At 36.0% G+C, this 26194-nt stretch overlaps 1 long non-coding RNA gene across 1 annotated transcript in view; it reads left to right on the top strand.

Moving 5' to 3' along the window:
* The window catches only part of LOC139987217 (uncharacterized), a 145735-nt gene that overhangs the window by 112367 nt on the left and 7174 nt on the right, over nt 1-26194 (top strand). The window lies entirely within an intron of this gene.

Genomic DNA, 26194 nt, shown 5'->3' on the forward strand with positions numbered 1-26194 from the left:
TCACGAAAATTGTTAACGAGTCGATAGTATCGATTGATCGTCCCGTTATTCTCTCTTTTGTAATCAAATCCCGTATCGTGAATCAGTTTCCATTGTCTTGATTATCACTAATATTGTAGCGTCTTTAATTTTCATATATGTAACATTCATACATAACATATTTTTAATTGTTTTCAGTTAGTTTACATTATTGAATTCCGTTCTTCTTATAGGGGGAGAATTTTTAAAGGAGAATTCCAGGGGTTGCTTAATATTATGTTTCGTTACTATTTCTTCTTCCCTTTAAATTTTCCAAATTTATGAAATTTTGATGAACTTGAGGTATTTGTACTAGTTAAACTTGTTTTTAAATAATAACTCTGTTAATATCCCTGATTTATATTGCGTGTTTTTATAAAGCCTCCAATAAATCTTTTATATTTCGGTAAAACAATGTTCTATATCAATTTATGTCTCTTAATAATGTCACGTTTGTGCAAGTATTATACTTTATTTCTCTTCGTGATCCTCGATCCCTAAAGAACTAAAACTATCTTTTCACACCTGATATGAGAAACACATGGTGTCTTCTCTAAGTCGTACATTCTGTACTGTTCTTCGCTTTATTAAACTGTCGAAGGACCAAAAACGATCATCGTTTCTATGATAGCCGATCGAAGAAAAGAAATCAACAAACTGATTCTCAGTTTTCTAACGTCCATATTCGACGCGTCGCGCTGTGTCCTGTCGCAATCAATATAGAGAGGCAATCTTTGTCCAGGCTAATATTTTCCTTCGCCCGGCGTCGAGGTTGTCACGTCATTCTACAAAAGCTTCGTAAAAGGAGCGACAGGCAAACAGACGCATTCGAAATTCGATACCGGGCCATCGGACGACACTGATCGACGTTCTAATAAATCAAAGGCCGGTGTCACGAGCACATGGAGGAGCAGACAGAGGAGATTAACTTATCGAGCCACGGGACCAGAGCACAATCTAGGATAACTTTCGACCAGGTCCGAAGTTAACTGGGCGCGCAATTTTGCGTGAACCCGCGTAACAAACAACCGTCTGAAGCCCTTTTGTTCTGGACACCGGGCTGCAGTTGCGTGTGACGTGCGATCTTGAAACGGGAAACTATGGCTATTTCCAATCGTGTCTGACTAGTTACCGACCGTACTACTTCACTTTTATTTTTCCGTCCCTGTCGTCTGGTCAAAAGCCACTGAGGGCTGAGAGCTATTCAGCACTAGATTTTATTATACGATTTAACTATCCCGATGCTTTTCACTTTTTGTCTGTTACGCTTAATTGTTTGTAAACTGTACGCAAGTGTAAACTGAAAATATAAATTATTTTCAATTTTGCATAGGTAACTTTCCATTTAAGAGAGGACTCTATATGTATATAATGAGCCATATTATAAATAAATAACGATTAATCCCTCATAGATTTTAGTGTTTTATTTGCGAGAAATTAAAATCGTTATTACAATTTGTTTTTTAGATACTTATATTATTTGTTATTTAGATTATAAGACAGAGTATAAGATTTGAATTAGACATATACAATATTCTGTTATAACAAAAATAATTATTATACGTGTAATAATACATGTATATATATAATTAAAAATGCACGACGATTGATAATATTATAAAATTTCATTAAGGCAAATACATCAAAATTTCATTTTCATACATGACAAAAATCTTCCAGTTTACAGATAAATTTTTTTGCTTTCGAATTTTTTAAATAATGTCTTTTTACACTTTTGAAATACCGAGTTGGAAAGTTGAACCAGTGTGACAGTGTGTATTTATTGGAATGTGTTATTCCTTTGCATTTGCAAGTATGTTCGTTCGCAAATATTTTTTCCCGCGTGTCACGCGTGTACATAAACGTTCGTTAGCGTGAAACAACGTTGTGGACAGTGGTGCTGACCCATCGAATTTTATATCTCGCGAGTGCTTCGCTGACGATAGGAATTCAGAAAGCGTTGGAAGATTCACCAGGTTTCTGTGTTTGATCGTTCCTGTTCAAAACTTCATAGGCTTACTATCTAAACATTTCAAGCATTGATACAAATTCCTAGATATTTCTTAATCAAACTTACCATCAAGAAAAATAATTCTCATAAAACAGGATCGAATAATGTTTTCTGCTTTTTTCACTTTATAACCGTCGAAACTTTCCATAACAAAAATATTCTTGATGATGTTATCGTTTAATTATATATCCTCTTTTACACCCTCTCCGTCTCATAATTTCTCCAAATTATTCATAAAAAGAACACCGCATTGCTATTCTACTAAAACACAACGGTGGAACGCGAAATTAAATTTAAATACAAAACTTGTGTTCCGGTCCACTTTCAAACTCTGCGCGTACTGATTCTAAAATCACGATACATCGGTGGTCTGAGATCGTGAACCCGAGTCAATACGGCAGTTGAGCGATCTGGTAGTCGAGGCACGCGTCAGTTTCGTTGTTTTAGGACTGCGGTCCATCGCGAGGGACGAGTCCTTCGTGCGGATACCGAGCGTTAATTGTGGAAAAGCGAAGCGACGCCAGGTTTACCGGGTCAGTTCATTCGGGATCGTCAGGAAAACAGGTACGATCAGGCCTTCAACTACAAGCTGCCACGAGGGAAGTAGGAGGCACATCCACTACGATCTCCGCGGTTATTAGATTAGTTCGGTCCTACCTACCGTCCGTACGGAATATCGTTAACTGTTCGTAATCTCATTCTGCTACCTAAACCGTGATGTGACATCGGCTCACCGAGAAATCCGCATGGCTTCTTTGCAAACTATCCTGGAATTAGCGTGCACGCCCTTCGGCTTCTGTCTGCCGATTGCTCGATGAATTTCGATCGTTCGTTTACGAAAATTTTCGAAATTTGAAGAAAAAATGAAAAAGATAAAGAATCGTGATTTCTCAAATAATTTAGAAATGCTAATGAGATGTTTTAAGGACATTCTGTATCGTTATAAAATAATTTTGTAGATCATATTTTTTATTTTATTTTATAGTAAGTAATTTATATTAATTTCTGAGATAATTAGTTATGAAATAAAAAATTGAACCGCATGCTTTTGTACTGAGAATTATATTAGTTGTATTTTTTATGCTTCGTACTTGCCGTATGATACATTAGTTTCATTTGAAGAAGCCGATAATAATAATTAAACGATGCTTGAACAATTTACGATGAAAAGTATGTAGCTGTAATGGAAAAACGCGTCAAAGCAACAGCTTCGTTCTTCTACGTTTTTAACTGCCGCTTCTTCGCTACAGCCACGATCGATTTTCCTCCCAAATATGTGCATATCGGAAACTCTCGACAAATATGTATGCACGAAGGGCGCCACTGCCACTCAACTTTGTTGGAACGCCGATCGTTCGAGGGATCATCCGCGGCACTGGCGGCATCGAAAATGTTCGATGAATTAGTCTCAAACAGGGTACTTGTAATAACCGATCATTTTCCGAATAAAAAAAATAAATGTTTGAAGTGAAATATGTTATACTTAAATTGTTTCTCTGAAAAAGATATTAAAAATAAATTAATTTCTTTCTTATAATTATATAATTGTATACACATACACGACTAAACTATCTCAAAAATGTCAAAAAAGAAAGTTGTACTATTATCAATTATCAATTACCAATTCGTTGAAAGGAACTCACGAACAGGGGAAAAAATCAACGCGAGATGATCAATTTCAATTACTTTCACTCAGAAGACAAATTTTAATTAACACCACTCGCGTCTACGCTATAATTCGAATCAAATTAATTCACACGACCTAAAACTCCTAACAAATATGATTCCCCTAAATCACACAGCCCCGGACGATTTTTCATCGTATGATACAATCCTTTAAACAAGATTACGCGTTCACCCTTCGCGGGGCATTGAATTACTCAAAACCATCGCGATTTCGTTGAGCGGGATATCGATAGGCTCGTTGAACTTCAAATTAATCCAACGATCTCATCCCTAACCATTCTATCTGGCCTATCTGGTTTCAACCATAATTTCCTGCGAAACAAGTAAAACGCTCTCGTACGTTCTGTCCGCGCTACCCCGTGCAGATCTCCGCAGGAAAATCTAAATCTAAATCTAAATCCTCGTTTACGTCGACTGATCGATACGCCGATAATTACGCTAATCTGGAAACGGTAACAACATGATCGAGGGCAGAAGCTGGTACAGGTATCCGAGGTGGCGGTATGGCCCTATCATCATCATCATCATCATCAACACCGGCTACACGGCCGGTTATACACGGCGGATAATATTCGTACATATGTAGCGATGCATTATTACGCATTATTAGTCGCGCGGCGGGCGCATGCGGCTCGCACGACAGCATCGATTTCCCTCTATTATTGTCACTACGAATCCCGGTAGATCAGCCGTGTGCCGCTCGTCCGTATGAATACCTACGCCTCGAGAGAGCCGTGATCCTGTTTCCAGGCCGCACGGGCCACGTCGATAAACGCATTCGCCGTGGCATGGCACGCCCGTGTTCGAACGTGTGTGCGCTTGTAAATGGCCGGGAGAATGCGTTCCCTCGATAAGCACCACGTCGTGTCGTTTCTGAAGTTCGTTTTATTCTCGTTTAGAACACCGGACACGAAAGCGTGCACGATTCTTGCACCTGGCTTGCACGTTGTGGCGCGTAGCGCGCTTTAGCGCGGAAAGAATTCGAATATGAGGTTGTATATCTTTTCTTAGAAGGGGATGGGAAATCGATAGAGAATGGAGCGATTTTATGGTTTTCCTTCTGTTTTGATTTAAGACGGCTTTTGCTTGGAATTTGGATGTGATTAGGCTGAATTGTTGAAGCGTGTGGCACGTCAGGATATTTATTGGTTTATTGAAACCGGTTATAGGAGAATGAAACGTTAATGAAATATTTAGTATCTTGACTTTATGTATTTTTCAAATGGCGATTTTCTTTAATTGTATTACGTGATTGAAATCTATGTATTTTTTCTAAGCTGGTTATTTGATTTAATTATTGTAATAGTGCATATATATGGTAGTCCTGTTTCTCATCAAAACACATTAAATGTTAATCAGTGGTTAATTATCTTTCACGATATATTATTAAGTTGTCCGAAAAGTTTCTTTCGTTTCATGAGGAAGTAATAGACGCACAACGTCTTTTGTTTTATATTATTTTGTCGAATTACGCACGATCCATTTCGTTCTGTTGAGATAAACATTTCACAGATTTGGTTTCGCGTTTATATGAAGGTGCACTGTTGTAAAAAACACGTTTGCGAAAGAAAGACACTTTCGGACAACCTAATACGTAGCTTGCGTTATATCTTATCGTGATTTCATGTAGAAAATATTACAATGAATGTCCTTACGAAACAATAATACGAAATAGAAGTTTAGTAAAAGAAACCACAACGGAAAGAAAAGACACGGCAGAAACTCCGAATTTACTGTTGACGAACCATTAATCTTTTACTGTGAAATTTCATTTCAAACTATCTGCATTAAAATACACCTATACCAAATTATACGTACTTATATACAATATCTTATATACATATCTCATATGCAAATCTAATAATTTTTATCGTAAAATTCTCAAAAAACATGAGTTTACCGAAAGTGAATTCAACGTTCGTCAGTTAACTTCGCTATGAAATATAACTAACAGAAATCCGGCAAAAAACCAATAATATCGTCAAAGTGGATTGCACTTTTCAGTACAGTATAGGACCAAACGACTCAGTCTAAAACACTCATTAATCAAAAAACTGTAGACAAATTCGAGCGAACATCAATTTAGATGCACAAGTTCAGTCGACAAACCCAGTAGACGAGCAACGAGAGCGAGAGAAAGAAAAAAGCGGAGTTTCGCGTAAATTTCGTGGAGCGAAATCGAGGCGACGCCTCCTCCGGCGATGTCATCCTGGCGACGAGCTCCACTTTTTTCCCACGGCGACGAAAAATTTCGACGGTGAAATTATTACGACCTAAAGCGACGTCCACGGGCTGACACACAGGACAACGATAGACGAAGCAATTACCGGCCGGACGCGTCAGCTAATTCTACATTTTTCCGTGTCGTTATAATGTAACTAACAGAGTGACGATCGAGCGAATATTCCATTATACGAGCAATTTCCCGAAAATTATTCGAGAGCGACGTGGCTAATAGAGGCGCAAGTGTGGCAAAGATGATTGCCTTTTAACCAGAAAATTCAATTAACATGCGCGGATGACCTAATTTATCTGGAGAATACAAAATTCATACGATCGGTACACTTGCCTCCTCGTTGTGTTTCTGAGGATAACGTTCACCGTTTTAAGCGAGATCGACAGAACGGATCATCTATCTTTTGCCTTGAAGTTTTCAATTTTTAATCACATTAGTCACGCTTATGTTGGTTCTTCTGATATCAGTTGCTCTGCTGTTCCCAATACTGTTATAAACAAATTTTTTCCTGCAGTTAACCAACAAAAAAAAAAAAAAAAGACACGATTTGCTCACATTTTAACATTCTACGTTTCTGTGTAATTTTATTTTTGGTTACACACACACACAAATAATACACTTGTCTTCCCGCGATATTTGAGGATTAATAAACACGATTCTTCAGAGAAATCGATAGAATGGATCGTTCCTCGTTTTACTAGAAAACTCGAATCTTTTGTTTCGTTAAATTTACGTTTGTCTCTTGATTGGCGAAGAATGAAACATAAAAGAAACATAGAGTTTTGATTTTGAGGCACGTAAGAGTCGCAAGGATTGAAGAATAAATGTTAGTGAGCTACGTGTATAATTTTATTCCGATTATGGGAATGTCTTATTACAAAAGTTTCTGGAATATTTCCAAGAGTACACGTTGACGGAAGTTTAACGAGTCGATAGTGGGTCAAGTGTTGCTGTAATCGTACAATCTTGGCTCGTAAACCTACTGCCAATTCGTGTTTCCTTAGATTATGCAACGTTGCAAGCCACCAAGAACCAGTTTACCCCTATAGATAATCGTGTAAATAAGGTTCGTTAAAATACGCGTGTTCTAAGATAGAATAATTCATTAAATATGTGGGACAAATTGTAAATTGCCCTATATGCTGTAATAAACTGGGAATGCCTTTCGAGTGTCGCAATATTCGAAATATCTTTATTGCTCATTGCTTAAATTAATATTACTGTAACGATAAAAGTCCTTATTTAAATCTTATTTAAACATTTAGAAGTTAAATTAATTAAAGAATTAAATAAAGAACTAAACAATTAATAATTACTATTAATTCCACCTAATAAAGTAAAAGAATTGAATTTATATACTTCTTCTATATATATACTTTAGAATATACTATAAAATTATATGGCCACTTTATGTAATTTCTTTGAATAATCTAACTTTCGTAAATAAAAATTGTTTTAATAAGTCAAACAATGAAAACGTCTAATAAGAGATTCGAATCTAATTAATACATTTCAGGAGGTATATTTTTACATAACACAGTTAAATGAAATAACCAATTAAAATGTTAATCCTGTAATTCATCTGTTATAACCTGACCAGTGCACGTAGCAAAAAAATATTAATCCATAGAAAATAAGCTGGAAACGTGATTACATAATTGCTTTGAACAGTGGAAAAAAGCCCGATAGAATTTTTAAACAAATGAAGGAATAATCGGCGAGCAAACACAGCAAACGGTCACATGCAATGCGAGCTCTTGGTTGCGCTGACGTCAATTACTCGCTGAACTTTTCGCATCGCCCGATATTATCGCGAATATTGTTACAGGCAATTTTTTGCCGCAGTTAACCAATGAAAAAGAAACAGTCTTCCAGGTACACAATTATTTCTTCCTTTAGAGAGCCACAGACACAGAGGGTGAATAACCCGGAGAAAAGTTTTGAACAATCGCGTGCAACCTAGCCGCGCACGAGCAGTAATTTTGAACGTGTGTCGCGTCTCTTATGTTCCATTTCATTTCCAATTATACAACTTTATAATTCGAGTCCAGATTGCGAATTGTTTCGGGACGATTTCCAATTGAGACATTACCTATCAAAAATTAATCATCGTAATAGTAACATACTTTCCATTTCTATTTTTGTAATATTATAAATATTTCTTCTATTTCCAATTCTAAATTAAAAGACCTTTCGTTTTCGTAAAAATTATGCAAAGCTTGCGCCGCAACTGGTGTTTCTATTTTTTTCTAACTTCCATTAGAAAGTACGTTGGAGGAAACAAGGGAATACTTTAAACAGAATAAATTATACTTTCAGTAGCATATGTTTTCACGAGTACAACACGCAGCATGCATTCTACAACTACATCTTTTTTATACTTTTTTGAACATGATTCTTCTTGCATAGATTTGCATAGATCAGATCTTCCAATCGTTTTATGGAAAAGGTTATTTGATTAAATTGATGAAAAGAGTGATTCTGATTCTTCAAAATTATAAATACGAAAATAATTCCCAATGAAAGGACTTAGCCCCTCGTTAGCGTCCATTCCAGCATGCTTCTGTCGGCGTGCAGTAAAAACAGAGACAAGCCAACCACGATGTTTTATCGCCATTGTTGTATTATCACTTTCAACAAAAACGAAAAATTTATATTACAATTTATTCGCGCGATCCCAGTAATTCTGCATTCGCGGAAAAAAAAGTGTGATAGGAAGGTGATTTACCGTGTCGGGGCGAGCTATCAGCGATGCCGCTACTTCCGAAAATACAAATCGGTTTAATTGCACGGAAAATTTTTGGCCGCGTTGGCACGCTCGCAATGCGCATTAATAAACTGACGGAAGGGCGCGAATAAAGGATTCCAGAGGGGCGAACCGAACATTTCGTATCACCTTCGCCGGTCTCTCTGTAAATTAAGCTTTTGTTTAATTACGTCGACCGTCAACACTTTGCTGGAACGTTGACGGCAATGCACCGCGTGAATGCGAACCGGCCAAGAGGAAACCATAATATAATGTCGCGGAATTATGAAGCTCATTGACTGTTTGCACCGGAGCGTATCTCTCTTTTTAGTTTATTGTTCGCCCTCGTTTACTTCTCTTCATTCAATTGTCCGTTCGCGTTTTGTAAAATACTGTACGACAAGCGCGAGGAACAACGAATTTCGTAGAAACAATGGATGTTGAAGCTTGACTTTGGTGAAAGTTCAAAATTTATGTTCAATTATGTGATAATTAGGTAACAACGTTATTGTTAGATCTTTGCGGGAGAGTGAAAGAAAAAAAAGAAAAGAAGAGAGTGTTGGAGGAAAAGTAGAACTAGGTAAATTAGTTGATAAAATGTTGGTTAAATATTGGTCAATATACATTCGAGAACTAATCTCACAGATACAGTTTTAATTCCAATTCCATTACTGATTATATAAATAACTCTTTTGTTTGCTCGTTTCATCTGAACAAAATTAATCCAAATTTTAATACCAAAGCTATGAAATCCCTCCCCTTTCCATTCGTAATGCGAATTAATGTGTTTGTTACATATTAAAATTACATATCAAAAGGAATTTTGAAATCAGGTTAAAACATAAAGCCCAAACTCGTCGACATTTATGTATATACCTAGCAAAATCCAATTTCCCAAGGCTAAAACGTTCATATGAGAACTGTCCTACATTAAACAATTTTTATGAAACTTAAAACGTATGATTTACATATTATTTTTTAATTAGTAAACGATTGGAATCGTATCGATTTGATTTTCAATTATTTACGAGCCAACAACAAAGAAAGGGTCGAAATGAAAAGCGATTTGTAATTTGAAAAACAAGTGAAACCAATTGTTGGCAAACTTTATTTGTTTTCATTTCCGCAAATGAAACGAGAAAAATCCGAATTTCATTATTCGTTCGCATTTTGTTTGCTATGGATCCGAATTACATCGGAGAAGTTTAACGTAGTGGTAAACGCGATCGTCGATTCCAGAACATTTACATTTTTCCGCGGGGGAGAGAGCTGATCATCGTTTACGGTGTAAATCGATCCGACGACAAGTTTTCTACTTTCAGAAATAAAGTTTTTCCCGAGTGGATACGATTCAGAGGACGAGAGGCGTGCGGTGAGAACAGGAGCCGGAATGTTTCACGAAAGAGGCTTGCCGGGACATGGTTCAATGAAATCGACTGACTTTCACGAAGGCGTTTCGATAAATATTTATGGGGATATTCGTAAGGTTAAACGAAATCCAATAATAGAGCTTTTTCGTTGCGGCTGCTCGATTGTGTAGTTAATCGGCGGGGCATTGTGTCACGGTTCGTTCAGCCATTGCAATTTGTAACCGAACTCAATCCACGCTAAGCTTCTTCATCGTACACTTTTACTTTGTTTATGAAAATCTTGTTTGCTTGCAAATTCGACTCTGTTTGCTGGCTGCTCAATTTCCCCGAAAGTTATATCCACGTTATCACAAGATGTCCCGCTAAGTAGAAAACACGACGTTCTTGTCGTTAGAGTCGCGTTTGTAAGAGGTTTGATCAATTTTGCATGCGTCCGTTCTTTGAATTTATCTGCTTCCTTCCTTTTGTTATTACAATGAATTACTAAAATGAATTCAAGATTCTTTGATCTTAGACGATCGATTGGCTGAGTATCATATAGCCATGTAAGTCAGTGTACTGTTGTTTTCTATGATACTATATTCTATATTCTATGATACTATATTCTATACCTGTTATTTTCCAAAATTCATTACGTTCTTTTAACTGTGAAACTAAAGGGATGATATTTGTAAGAATCGTACAACAAAATCTCGATTTACACCGCTGCTAATTATTACTGGATTTCACAGATTACCTTGAATTTTCTGTTCCAATTACTCACAATTATACAAACCAAATCAAAATAGAAACTTTCACGTCAATTTCTATATCTAACTACCTAATAATTTAAACATAATAATTTAAATATACCCAACACTTTAGAAACTCCACGATCAAAGACTCTTTAATTTTCCTTGCTGAGCTATTTAAATACTTACCATCTGCCAAGAATACATAGAAAAATGCAAAATTTAAATCGTAACAGGAATATTCCTTTACGACGCTTTTAATTTTGATTTTTCGTTTTCCAGTATCAAAGGTAATCTCGGTTCGATCGTCGACGGGTTCACGGTAATCGGTTTCCATTGGTATACGAAACACCTACAGCACTCTAGGACGGAGCACTATTACCTACGATGCTCTGACACCTGTATGTATAGCCGCGTGCACTTAACGCTAACGTTAAACCGTGTAATGGATCGACGATACTGTTGCAAGAGTCCCTGCAGCTATTTCGAGCCCTCGTACGCCCGATTCCCTTTTCTGTAAAATACACCGGCAACGTCATTGATTGGAATCAATCATCGGTAGTTGCGTCCACCGCGTCGTACAAAAAAAAAAAAAAGAAGAAAAAAGAAAAAATGCCGCAGCCGAAAAAAATCGAACTGTCACTGTTTCGCGGTGAATAACTGTCTACGCAGGTGCAACGCGCCGGTACGTTTTCCCACGAGACTTTGCTTTTCCCTTCGCCGACGTTAGTCAACGCAGTTTTGTTGCAAACTGTGCTGTTCCTTTCGCGCTCCACACTTTGTCCGCATTTTAGGCTTTGATTGTTTGATGATAAAAAAAAGCCTGTTAATTACGTCAAATTTATTCTTTTTGAACTTCACGTGAAAGTAGTCTTAATGGCATTTAGATATAAAATAGGCCAAATTTTCAAACAAATGTTTACGAGTAATGAATATAGTAAACTCTGAAAAACAAATGTTCAGAAACAATGAATATAGTATAAATATAGTACTCTGAGGAGTACATAGTGGAAATCTTATTCTTGAAATCTTAATAATATTATTAGGTTGTCCGAAAAGTTTTTTTCGTTTCATAAGGTGATAATAAATGAACAACAATTTCTGTTTTATATTATTTTATTGAATTAGGTATGATCCATTTCGTTATATTTCTATTATTATGTTCGTGCATAATTCAATAAACTAATATAAAACAAAAAATATTGTGCGTCTGTTATTTCCTTATAAAACGAAAGAAACTTTTCGGACAATCTAATATATAAAAGATTTGTGCGTTCAGTGAGTACTTGATGCATTACGTCAACGTGGAAAAGTAGGTACTGATGTCTTTTGGAAAGACTTGTTTGACTGTTTTTATCGTGTCTACAATCGTAACATGACATTTAATGATGAAATTATATGCACGCACAGCAACTTTGAATAACCTGTATAACTTTTAAATCAAACGTTGAATGCAACATTGTTGTAAAGTTGCAAGGTTGTGAGTGACAGATTTGGTTTATGTGTTCTTTCTTATTCATAGGAACAGCCGCGTTGGAGATTTAAAAAACATTTTCTTATTTTTTAAATTAATAGTAGAATTTCAAGCTATTCACTGATCATAAAAATTGGCTAAAATTATATCAGTTCTTAGATAAGACACTTTCAAGGCGCCAACAATCGGATGACTCTTCGTGGAAGTGGTTTATAGCGCGTTTTCACGCTTTTGCTGGAATCACGCTACCAAGAAATAAGAATGAATCGCCTCATATATTTCCAGAAGCTGGTGTGGGGTACGCGTTTAATAAACGTACAATGGCGTTCGGCGCGATAGTACATGCGTATTTCGCATCTAAATACAGCTGGTACGGTAGGAAGGAGGATTACACGCGTTCCTTATGCCAGTGTAAAATTTCGCGAGATTAAAAATTCCGAAATATACCTACTCACCAGATATACGGGACCAGGGTTGGGAAGTTCTTGCCTGCTGAGCAACTGTTCCTTCTATCCTCTTCTATATTCAGTACTTCCGTTTGCTGCGTGGCAATTACGCGCTCGTGGTGGCTCAAGTTATTGCGTTGTCGAAAATGGGGATAAAATTCAGGGAAGAAGGATAAGCGAATGTGGAGGAAAATTATACTTTGAAAATATGATCGGTTTCTGTGTATTTCGACATGTTTAACATTAGTTAAATTACTTAGATTATCTTTCTTAGACGATTTCATTTCATAACAAATTACATTGATTTCTGATTTCAGAATTCATTTCACAAGTTAGAATTATCATTATGTACAAAACAGGCTGTCTTATAAATTGTCTTTCACCTTTCGTCAATATCAGTTATTTACATGTATATGTATATCATATGTACGATCATTAATTATACTGTAGTATCGTGGACGGAAGGCCTAAAAGATATCGGGCGAGCTATAAACAATGTCGCCAGGAAGCCGAAGTGCCGACAGGCCTATCAATGTGTCATCGACGAACACGTGCGTGGTGGGGCTAAGATAGAAGATAAAGGGATGCTAAGGGACATAGACGAATTAACAGTCAGTGGAGAAGCCGGAGAGTGTTAGTTGAGAAGTCAGAGAGTATTGCTAGCGTTGTCGAGAGAGTGTAGTCCGCGTGAGAGAGAGCGTCCGTAGTGACGAGAGTTGCTAATTAACTATCTAGTTGTCTTAATTATAGTACGTCATTGTATTTAGTTCACGTTAAACAATCATCGTTTCCTGTTTAATCAACATCTGTTTAATCTATTTATTCTAAATAAACTAATTGTAATATAAGATCCTACAATACGTTCTCTCTAATTTACTAGAATTACGTGTTACATTCAATGACAATAACCTAAGTTTTTTAGACAAATTATTCTTCCATAGGAATACGATTACGTTGGCAAAACAAGAAGCAACCCTCGAAACAAATATCGTAGATGCGAACTCGTTTGATTCGATACGGGTGTAACCGTATCACGATGCAATCCCTCGCATCGAAACAACCATATTATTGTAAACCATCGAACACAATCGTTCGGAATGCAGTAAAATTGAACAGGCAGCTCGGTATCTCGGGCACGTAAATCCCTGTACAGCGTATGCATGAACTCGTCGCCTATGTAGAAACCCGTGGCTCGAGACCGCGTGCTCACGCGACAACTTTCGATTATCCGGCTAATAAATCGCGAACGCGCCGTTGCATCGAGGCAACATTGGCTAGTTGGCAAATTTATGAATAGCAAACTATAACATTCTTATATCAAGGCTCGTATCGGTTTACGAGCTCGTAAACCCGGCACACATCGCGATGATTGCGTTATAATATGCTGGTAAAGGTTCGCTTTCGTTCTCTGTGGTTAGAACGGCGTTGTCTTAACATTGTCATCATCAGTGATATAACGCGACGTTTTTTCATGAATTGAAAATTATAGTCGATAATCTAGTTATACATTTCTATGTAAAAATAGTAATCAATGATCTACATGTGTCTTCTCGTGAATTAAAAATTATAGTCAATGGCGTACATTTTTATGGGAATTGAAAATTGTTGTCAATACGCAATATCACCGTGTTTTACATATTAAAAGTTGTCGACAGTAGAGTAGCATGCTCCTTTGTGAATTAAAAATTGTAGTCGCTGACACAGTTCTCTCGTGTACCAGAAATAGTGATGTAATACTGCGTCCGTCATATAATATCATATTCTCTTTTTGTTTTCACTTTTACCAACGATATTAAAGTCGTGGTATATAAAAATCCTATGTGTTCAGTTTTACAAACTATGGCATTACTTCAAATTACAGTATCTTGTTGCCTTAAAGCGTTTCCTTTTTGAGGATGTGTTCGTGTTTTAGCTGAGTAGCAGCTTCTGAAGCTATTACAGCGGTTAGATCTTCTCTGTACCGAAAAGCATACTGCGTGTAAAAACCGGTACCATAAATTTAATATTAAAAATTTGGAAAGTTTGAAAAAGTTATAAAAATTGTTGACAGCGAGACAAAACGTTTAAAAGATAAAGAAAAGTCACTGGTGATGAAAAATATTTTAATGGCTGACCATTTTAAGACTATTTCACTTTCTTAAGAATAGAAGCTACAGTTTTGTCCACCAAAGCATAGAATTCCTCGTCTAGCATGACGAATAAAACTAACATCGCTGTAAGAATAAGGAGAATAACGTTGCACGTGAAAGTATGACATCAAATGTCTACGCTATCAACGCAAATAGAGTAATGTAAAAGTAAGATCGAAAAACTGAGAGGAAAGGCCTCTCCGCGGTTTTCCATTGGACGAGTTATGTGTCACTGTGCAAACTTTACAATTTAACACGGTTCACGAGAAAAAAGGAATCATCTTGTTCCTTCAACTTCTGCCACCGTTTGGGAAATTACTTTTCTCCGAGGACGAAGAGTCCATGGGGTAAGTACAGAGAACGCCGTTTGCAGCACGAACCGACCACAAGTAGACAGATTTCAAGCAACAGACCTTTCTTGACAATGTCGAGCGTACTTGAATGAAAGAAGAGAAACGGGTGCGGACTGACGTTAATGGTTAATGGAGGAACGAATGTTGTATATGAATTACCTTTATAAATAAAAATTTATGTTTTCAAGTGAAATCCGATGGCAAGCGTGAAGAAATAAAATAGGAAATTAGATAAAAACTATATTTTATTAAAAATATTACGTGTCTTCGTGTACAAATTTTAGCTTATTAAAATCTGGCAACATTAAATTTAATGAAATTTATGTAACTTTCTCAATTCATTTCTATATCATACGAAAGTTAATAGTGATTATAAATATAGCACCGAATATAATACTATTTCCAGTATACTGGAACAATTTAACACTTTAGCAATAATTCTCGTGTTGTTGGACATTTATAAGATTTATAAAAACTTAATTTTTTGATAAGTTGTTTAAAAGCTATGATTTATATAGATATCCATGTGTTATTACATTTCATCAGACTTCATTACGTTTACTGTTTTTCCCTTTATAGTTCCGCCGTTTATTATACCACACACGATAACACAGCAAGGGAACAAGATCTTTTTACCAGGTTCGTAATATCAATTTATCCTTTGTGCAAGGAAATGAAAGCAAGGTAAAGCTGCAATTAAAACCGAAGCGCTGAAGGTATATCATAAAGACATCAAGAATTATCGTTCCTGTTGAACGCGCTATCTTCTAATAATAATTGTAGCTAATTAAAAGCGGGATGATAATTAAATAAACGACTCGGGTTACAAGCGGTCATGTATTAACGTCACGTGGAACTATAAAATAACTTTTATGATTTTAAAGCAACTAACGATACGTTGTCGAGCGTAATTACATTTATCAGATGAGAAATGAATTATGCGTCGCGGAAACTAGTTTAAAATTCGTCCGACGCGGCTGTATGCTATGTAACGCAAAACACCGTCGACAAATTTGTGTTTCACCAATCCTACCAAGGATGCATTATTATTAACATTAATTGCTTTTATAACCGAGTGTTTGAAAAATTGATATTTAATCAATTAATTAAACCGTTTGATATTACCCAATTTACATACTGAATTACAAGCATGATAAAATTGTAATTATCAGTAATTGCTTTTCCTTATAATCTATTCATCAGAGAAATTTGAAATTCGTAGATGCATTGAAATTTCATAATCTATTATTATTATTTAATCTGTTTTCGTGGTTTCTTAGTTGATAAGAAATTAGATCTTAATAAAGACGAAATAATTTTCGGTTAAATCACGTTTTTATTTTTTCTAAACGAACATAAAAAATAAATTAATTTCAAGATACCGGCAAGTAGATTTTCTAATTGTAACAGGTTAATAATGTCTATACAATCATCGTGATAATCGTATATCAAAGTGTTTGAATTAATTATGATTACACGTATGTACCATTGGAAAATTCTCAAGTAGAACACACGCGTAAACGTGTTGCGGGATTATTAGACTCGCAATTAAATATTCTCATACGGCAGAGAACGATAGATAAGTTTGTTAAGCGGATTTCAGTCGTGTCGTAGGTACAGCTCCAAACCGTTGACTTATGCGAAGGGCAACTGTTTACTGGGTAAACTGGACAGTTTGCTCTTTTCACAGTCCAATCCGGATTTCTGTTCACCTTACACACATTCCGATAATTCATGTGTACCCACTTACGATTTTTAATATCGCGTGTAGATATCAATGCATTTTCAACATGGCGATTTAGTACATTTTATTGAAATTCATTGATTTCTTATACGAGTTGTCTGTTTAAATAATAAATTGATATTTGTGACTTAAAGCGTAACTAATTGTCTAGTTTGTTGGCTACATTACATAAGAGGAAATGATTTTTCTGTGACTTTTTATAACAAAATCTTCTTAACAATTGACTCGAACGCTTTAAAGATTAAAATGTTAATGACACGTTATTAATGACAATATCCACTTTCTTTAATTTCTGTATTACACGTATCATAGTGTACTATAATATACGCTAATATCCTATAATAATAAAACACCAATCTACTCTCCTATGTTCTTTAAAATCAACCAATAAATGACAAATTAGTGTAAAGTAAATTATCTTCGATCAGAACCGTTCGAAACATGAAGCAACCTAAAGGGTGACCAATTTCGAGGGTTATTAACGCACGCAGAAGATAACATGAATATTCATTACATACGATACAATAAAAGGTTTGCAGGAATAATACTCGAGAGAATCGGGACCGTTTTCGAAGCCGCGTATTTGGACAAAGAATTTAGAAGAGGGCACGAAGCAGTAACGTCGCACCAACCCGCCTAATTAAAGCATCCATTCAACCCTATGGATTATTTAAATCAATGTCACGCAGGTTCTCCTGAGACTCGTTAGAAATACGGACCAATTACCATTAAGAGGCCGACCGACGGTCCTGGAGGGGAAAGACGTATTCCCATGCGAAAGCAAAGGAGTCTAAAATTGGTCGACGCACTGGTCCATCCCTTTCGGTAGTAAACTTGAAAGTCTTGTAATAAGTCCGCCCCTCTAGGTGGTGAGTTCCGTCGAATTTCATAGCCCGGCATATCTACTTACCAGGGACAGAAACGCGAAAATGCCGGAAGTTTACTTGGGATTCTCGTAATTAGTGCAAGAATAACGCACCAGGAATTTTATTAATACCTTAGAAATATAATTCCGCCTTAGCCTCAGTAATTTCGAATTTTAGTTCCTCGTGGCAACTTATTGCCAAGTAAAATTTATGAAATATTCAAATTAAAAATATTATTGTTTCTGAATAGCGTGTAAAGCGTGTTAAAAAAAAAGGCGGGATTGCATTTTGGGATGTTCCAAATGTGAGCTTCCTTATGTCAATGTACAGCAAAATACTTCTAAAAATTTCTCTTTTGACTTTTCTTCTGACAGAGGAATTTAGAGGAAAATTGGTACAAGTGGCAGTTTCTTTAATTAAAGAAGCTGCAAGCATTTGGATTTTCGAAAAATTTACGTTTACTACTTGATACGCACACACATACACAGCACATACATATGTACATCGCTGTTTAAAAATTTTAGGGTAGTTATTATATTTGCTTCAAAACTAAAAAAGAATTAAATAAAAATAAATGGGTGGGACTTATAATACATGGAATATCGTTTAATTTGATACCTTATACGACGGAGAAAGTAGCTAATATGAAATATTAAACATTTTATTAAAAACTGCATATAATTTAAAGTTTATAATTTACATCAAATATTATGTTGTTGTATTAAAAATGAAACTTTTGAACGGAAGTGTACGTATCCTCTTAACATATGCACGTTACGTATGACGCTCGACACTAATGGCCCTTTATATAAGTCCCTGTTACCCCACAATATCTAGTGGAATTAGTTGTCGCCCAGGTTTAAGGGTTAAAGGGATTGCTAGACAACTGGTTAAAAGGATTATCCCCGCTTACGTTACTCGACTAATGCTCTACACATTATTAAATCATTGCTGAAGCTGTTGCTGGAAACTGGTGTTCGCCCTAAGACGTTATCCCCCTGCTGGATATCCTTACCAATGTGACTAAAGAAGCAGTAAGCATGAAAATGTGGAGAAATCCTCGGAAAGTGGCTCTATTAAGCGGCCCTCCCCCCAAGCTCTCAGAACACTCGGTCGGTTCGACTTCATCAATATTTAATGTGAAACTCAAAGAACCCGTGAAAGGGGTAAGGCCGAATGCAATTTCAATGACGAAAGGCAACTTCGCAGGACAAACTTCATCTTCTCGTCACGGACTCGTCTCATTAGCATCGATAAATTTTTATAGCCGTTGAGATCTTGTGATATGGAAAAAAACTGCTTGGCCGAATATTTTAAATTGATAATTTAGCAATGATAGGAAATATCGGTGTTAGGTAGGAAATATAAGTGTGAGAATTTATTATGCTTGGAGAATTTATTATGCTTTGGAATTTTACAAAACTTCAGTATACGATAATAAATATTATACTTATATGCGTTACATGTTACCGGAATGTAGGGGATGAAACAATTTAAATGTAATTTTTCGACGTTCTAATTTTTTAATTCTAGATTTTTGTAAAATTTGTAACTTCGCCGCTATCTTTGAACGATATATTTTATTCGTACCATGTAGCTTGGTCAATTCTAAGCATTTAACATTGAAGACCCGCTACGTTTAGATAATAATAATATATACATAACTTGCTGCAGGGAACGACTGAAACTTCATATCTTAATTTTGTTCCTGCGGCAATGTAAGCGTGTTACGTGCGAAATAACTCAAATAATTTAATTTCACGTTCCAGTAATTTCTTGATACCGCTGCTCCAGCACGAACAAGCTCAGCAGGTTGGTAATATTTCGCTTGCGTCTGTAATTATTACCGGTGCATTTACAAAAACTATTTCTTCCAAGCATTAGATCAGCTTTTCATTTATTAAACTTTCACATACATGTGCAGATAATTGCATTTATTTTAAAAAACCTGATATAAGGGATAAAGATATTTTTCAAATCTCAAGCTGAAAAATACTTTTAGAAATCAGAAAAATTTTATTAGTTTTTCTATGTGTTTTCAAAAACTTATTGATTCACTTTTAGTCGTTACTACAATATAGTCAGTTTTACTTGAAGGTTTGTGTATAAAATCCATATAACGTTAATTATCTTTCTGAAGAGAAAGTATGCCGTGAATAGAGCAAGTTGAAAAGTTTCTTATTTCCATAAGAAAACTAATTTCTTGACGGTACCTCTTTAGATCCTTTCATCCTCTTTAACGGATAAAACTATATTTTCTCCACTTTGTAAAGCATAAGGTTACTAACCGTATTCTAATGTGCAATGAAAACTGAAGAGGAGTCGTTTTCCTTCTTTTCTGCATTCTACATCCTTAAAGTAACATCTGTAACATAATATCTGTGCTACAACATTTAGCAGTTATTCTTCCTGACTCTTCTAACATTTTTGAATACAAAGGAACAGAACGAAATGATAAATTACATGTATATTTGTAAACCTGATTGCATCAAATTTCATATACATTATTATAAAGTGTATATTCATAATGTGATAATGCATGTATAATTTCACATATACGTATAGTGAATTCTCAGCATGGAATAGAGTTAAGGTACAAACGTGTAAACTACCATTTTTTTATATAATTCAATTAAGTTAAAATCCATCAAATCATTAACAACACAGAAATACCAGAATTAAAGAATATAGAAAATCTATATCAATCCTTAAACTGAATTAACAATTTAGATTTACCTTTGTTTGTTTAATTTTCATTTTTGTTTACTGTAAAAATACACAACAGAAATCACGACAGACAATTGACAATTAATAAACTTTCTTTATCCTATCATAAAAAACAATACTTCGTATCACCACACGATAACATACTAACGACTTCCTAAATCAAAATTCACAACGCAATTACCAAAATGCGGAAGATAACAAATTCCTCCGTAATTTCCCCTAAGCTAACTTCAACAGAAGCGGAGACGAAACTTTTTAAAGGAACGAACGAAACAACTCTCAGTAGTAGTCAGCTGTGTCGACTTAAACAGCGAGAACAGACAATTCCACTAGCAGCGCGCAGTATGAGAGACGAATTTGGTTGGAAACGCGTATCGACGATAATATTCACGCGAAGGAGGCGAGAATCTGTCGGGCGTAACGCGTGGCCGGCGTCAAGGGCGAAATATATTTTTACCGAGCTTAATCCGAATATAATTCGGCTTTATGGTGACATTTAGCCGCGGCGGTGGCACGTTCAAGGGAGGGCGGCTTCCTATGTGTGCGGTTAATTGTTAGACGCGTGTGTTGGAGTCCAATTAAACCATTATGCGGAGGCGCGAAAGGTGAGTCGCGCGGCGGAAGCCAAGAGAAATATAAAATCTCGGCGCCGTGCAATAATTCACTTGCATTCTCGCGTCAGCTTTCGCTCGCCTCGCCGCTTTTAACCAGTGTTGCACAGTTTCTCGCGTTTTACTTGCGCGTTACAATAAAGGGAATTCGCATTTGTCGCTGGCTCGTGCTCGTTAAACCCTTTGCTGTGGACTTGCGTCCCTCTTAAATTCTTTATCTTATCTTTTGACCGGAAAAAAATTTCACAATTTTCCTCAATTCACATTAGCATTTATACAGGTGGCAGTTTTTAGGTATTTATTCTATGGGATGAGGAAATTGATCGTTTATAGGTACTAATGCTTCCTGGTGATTAATTCCGCGGTTTAATATCTATTTCGGTATGTTAATTGAACCGTTCAGGAACTATATCGATCAGCTTGATTAATTGAAAATTAGAGAAAATGAATCTTTAGGTGTTACACACAGATATGATATTGAAATAATGTTGTGAATCTAATATATTACTATTTGTAGCATTTTTTTATTAACATGATAATAAAGTTGATATTAAATCTTAATGCACCATGTGATATTTATAAAATCATTAGAAAAAAATTTATTCCTAAAATACTCGATTCCGAAAGGGTTGAAATAATGAAATATAAGATAATGAACTATCGTAAAATAATTTGTAATTTGTAATAAAGTATTTTATGTGTATTTCGAAGTAAACTGTTTAAACTTGTTTGCTATGTCTATAGACATAGAAATGAACAGGATTTCCAATACTGCGTCATAATATGAGAATTAAGTAACTAAAAAAAGAGAAAAGATATAAAAGTGTGTAGTAAAAAGAGCAAAACAGAGACATGGACTTTTAGAGGAGTCACTTAAGAGCGATTTCGATTATTAACGGCACGTGTTATCGATCGATACCAGCGTTTTATCGCGTCGAGGAACGGTTAACGAAGACAACTCTGGATCGCTTTTAACCCGTTAAAATTGTTCCTTTGTGCGCGTCGCGGACATTAATTCGATGGAATGTTGCTGGAAAATGCTGTTATTCGTTGCGCGTAATTGCGTTAGAGAATTTCTTTGGCGCGGTGCGGCGGTGAGAGACAGGTATGATCGAGTGAAAAACGCTTAACGTCATTCAGATATAGAAAGGAAATGTTTTTTTCTCGTGTTAGTTTGTCACTGCAATTTCGTAGAGACTAATGAAGTAATTTTCAGGTAGTTGAATCAAAAGGGAAGGTATAATTTTCATTCAGATGGCTCGCGAGAAAATTGTTTCATTTTTCTGTTACAATTTTCGTATCTTACATTTAGCTAAATTTAGATAACCAAAAACTTCTTACCAGACTATGGATTTTTATGCAAATTAATTTTTATCTCTCTTCTCTTTCATCCGCTAAATAACTACGTCTTTGATATTTCGTACATTTTTGCGTAATTATGTGCATTCTATGCATCCCTTATATTTCTACATCTTTAAACCATAAATGCCAAAACATTTGCAACATATTTGTAACATTGCTTGTATACTCGTATCCAATTTTACAAATCTCCTATCGTTCTGAAACGAAAGTATCAAAGAACGTAAAGATGAACTGTATGAGTCAAAGAAAAGATCCATTACGATGAAAGTGATAAATCGCGATGATTCGATATAAAATCAATGCGCAATGAAAAGTGGTGAGCACCGTCAACTTTTCATTTCCAGAATTCGATGCTGTAAATTTAATATCGCGTTCCATCATCGTAGTGATGCGACCTGACAATGTAAAATGTCAAAAGGGAAATCGTTTCCCCGGTGAAACAACGTAAGAGTGTCGAGCATGAAAACACATTGCCTGTGAGGTTTTCCGTAGGAACGAAAGGGAGGTGCGTCAAGGTTGCAATAGCTAGCGCGGGACGGCGGCAGTCGTCTGGGAATAAGTTATGAACTCTATGCATTTTAAATGACTAAATCTCTGGACTGAACGTACTCTTTGCTGGATTTTTCCACGAGAAATGCATTATTGGCCTGACAATCTCTCTAGGCGGTAGAGCACGTGCTACGTTATCGCGCATCATAGCCTCGCGGTTTTGTGTCTTGAAATCACGTTACGAACCTTCCTTTCGAATAGGATCGCTCCTATTTCCTTCTGCCTCTCGTCTTTCGTCCACCGAGACGAAATTAGTTTTCCTTCCGGTATTGTCTCCGCGGAGACTTGTTCAACTCACACCCTACCAAAGTTCCTGCAGATCCCCGGGAAGACTTTGAAAAACAATGAAACTACATGCGCGCGGAACACTGAAAATCACGGAATGAACGTGGTACCACGACGCGCCATCATCTCACATACGCGGAGTTTAATTTCTCTTCTTTAGAGTCGCGAAGTTGGTTCGCCTTGAAAAAAGCGAATCTTTTTCAGGTTTTTATCGTCGAGTATAGAAGTTGAACTTGAAAATGGATCGAAATATAATTATGGATCTTCGTTGCAAGCGTAGAAACGAGCTAAGAGATAGTTCATAATATGAGGAAGATGTGTTGCGTTACAAAATTCAATCCTAGAATATACGAAATAGTCGATGGGTCTTTAAATAAAAATTGTCGAATGTTGACAACGTGTTAAACATTATAAGATGATCTATGAGAATAAATGTACAAGAATTGTAGAGTACCACAAAACTGACTCGTCAATTCGGATAAAGGAGTCATTGTACATGGAGGACTTTTATACCTCAGAATTGCATAATGTACTACTACGTTGTCCGGAGCCAGCTGTGCTCCTAGCAAAATATAATATTGAATTGAAATATAAGAACAATTGATCAAAGTTCAGAAATCTCAATTAATAGTTCGACCAATCTTTGCCATGAAAGTCTCAAACCTCTCACTAAACTCCACGATATATCAATGTCTCTGCAGTAACCAGCGAATTTCAAACACGAAATGAACCAGCGTGAAAGTGAAAACAAATCTGGTAGCTTTGCACGCTGCGAGAACATTGGTTCGATAAAGTTCTCGCAATATTCGATGGTAAAGTCGTCTGGGTGGGGTCGGAGTGAAGTCGAGGCGATAAAACTGGAAAAGGAAAAGCAAGGGGTGCAACTTGCAGTCATAAGAGCAATGGTGGAACGGAGCAGAGAAGGACAAGTCGGAGAAAAAGGCAGAGATAGTCGGCGCACAAACCGGGCGATTTCTATCGACGGCGGTTCCCTTCGTCAGTTTAAGTCGAATCAATTGGAAAAGTTCGATTTCCCCTCGTTTAGAAGCAACGCGTTCCACGAGATCGCCACAGCTTTCCCTTTTGGTTTAAAGTAGCGATAGATCAGAGAACGTTTCCGCGTGGAAGGCTGCGAAAGCCCGAAACTTCGTCGCTCCGCCGCGGTATCCGGTTCCTGTCCGCTTCCTGCTCCGATCTGTTTTCTTTCTTTCGCTTGGAACCGCGGCCGCTCCAGAAATTTCCACCAACTCGGTCGATTAACTCTTTATGCACGCTAACCTGGCCGAAATTTCCTCCAGAGGAAATCATTCGTTTTTCGTGGCCGAACATGAAACGTTTAACAAAAGGAAAACATGTTGATACGTTGAGTGAGGTTAAAATGGCATGTTGTTGGTGGAATTATAGAGAAGTTGTAACAAGGATAAAATACGATTGTTAATTTCAAAATGTAAATATATTGAAGTTCGTAAGGTAAGATTTGAAAAGATTTTGATGTACATATAATATAAAAGCATTCATGCTAAAACGTGCAAATAAAATCTTTTAAGGATGTATTAATGAAATATTTAAGAAACGGAAAATGTACCTTATATTCTTTTAACACGCGTTAACAATTAGAGGTGACTCATATAATATAAAAACTTTTATTTCGCGATATTAGGCACGGTTTCTTTGGTATTACAAGCAAATAAACAAATAATATACAAAATATATGAATTTACTTCAATATTTCCAACCAAATAAAAATCATCAATCTCGTATTCGCTCAAAAATGAAGTATTTAGCTATTCCTAATCTATTATACACAATAACAAGAGATTGAATCACAATGTGATTTGTGATTAAGTGGATTTAAAATGATTAAATTTAAGAAGAATTATCATTAAATCAAATTCCATCGAGACTATAGGTTTTATACGAACATGCGACATAATTGCATGTCATCCATCTTTTCGGACGAAATTTAATAATCTCCATCAACATGTGAGCAGCCCTGGTATTATTATTTCACTTTAACCGCCGGTAACCAAAGTTCGTTTATTCGCTAAATGCGAAATCGGCTTTAAATGGTTTTATTGATCCCTTGGCACCCACGATGCATACGTGATATTACGTTGTAACGAGCTACGTGGGTGCCTTTAATTCTCGACGCAATTAGCTTTCAATTTCCTATATATCTCCAAATATAATCGACACCATTACCATCCTACGGTGGACACTATGGAAAAGTTGGCTGTTCGTTTAATTCCATGGATGAGTGACGTACATAACGCAACTCTATCTCATCACGTTAATTAATGATTCATAAGCTGTATACTTTCAATTTATTTATTACAACATTTCTAAATAAATTTTACGAAAAACTAGATGAAACTCTAGTTTTGTAAAGTTAAATAAAAATTATGCACAATTATTACAATCTTGTGCAGATCAACTTGGACAACCACGATTCATATTAATTATTAAATAAAAATTAATCTACAAACTACATATTCTTACAATTAACTCATTTTATTCATTTAAATGAATAAAAAATTCTCTTTTCTAGAATGCTATTGGTAATTGTCCATATAGTAATCACAAAATAAGTAAACGTAATACTACATCATTAAATGTATCATCGTTTAAAATTTGTATTTTACTACATTTCATCTTACTCCAATCAAAAACCTACATTCAAGGCAAATATCGAAAGCTCAAAAATTTCTCATTTCGCACACCCTTCGCACAACTTCCGAAATATTCTCACCCTGCGTCTCCTCACCATCGATACCAAAACTTTTTTCTATTTCTTCCCAAACCAAAGATTCTTCCGATCTTCCTAATAGGTGTCACTCTTTCACGGAAAAC

This window comes from Bombus fervidus, chromosome 1, assembly GCF_041682495.2.
Source record: "Bombus fervidus isolate BK054 chromosome 1, iyBomFerv1, whole genome shotgun sequence".
Lineage (NCBI taxonomy): Eukaryota > Metazoa > Arthropoda > Insecta > Hymenoptera > Apidae > Bombus > Bombus fervidus.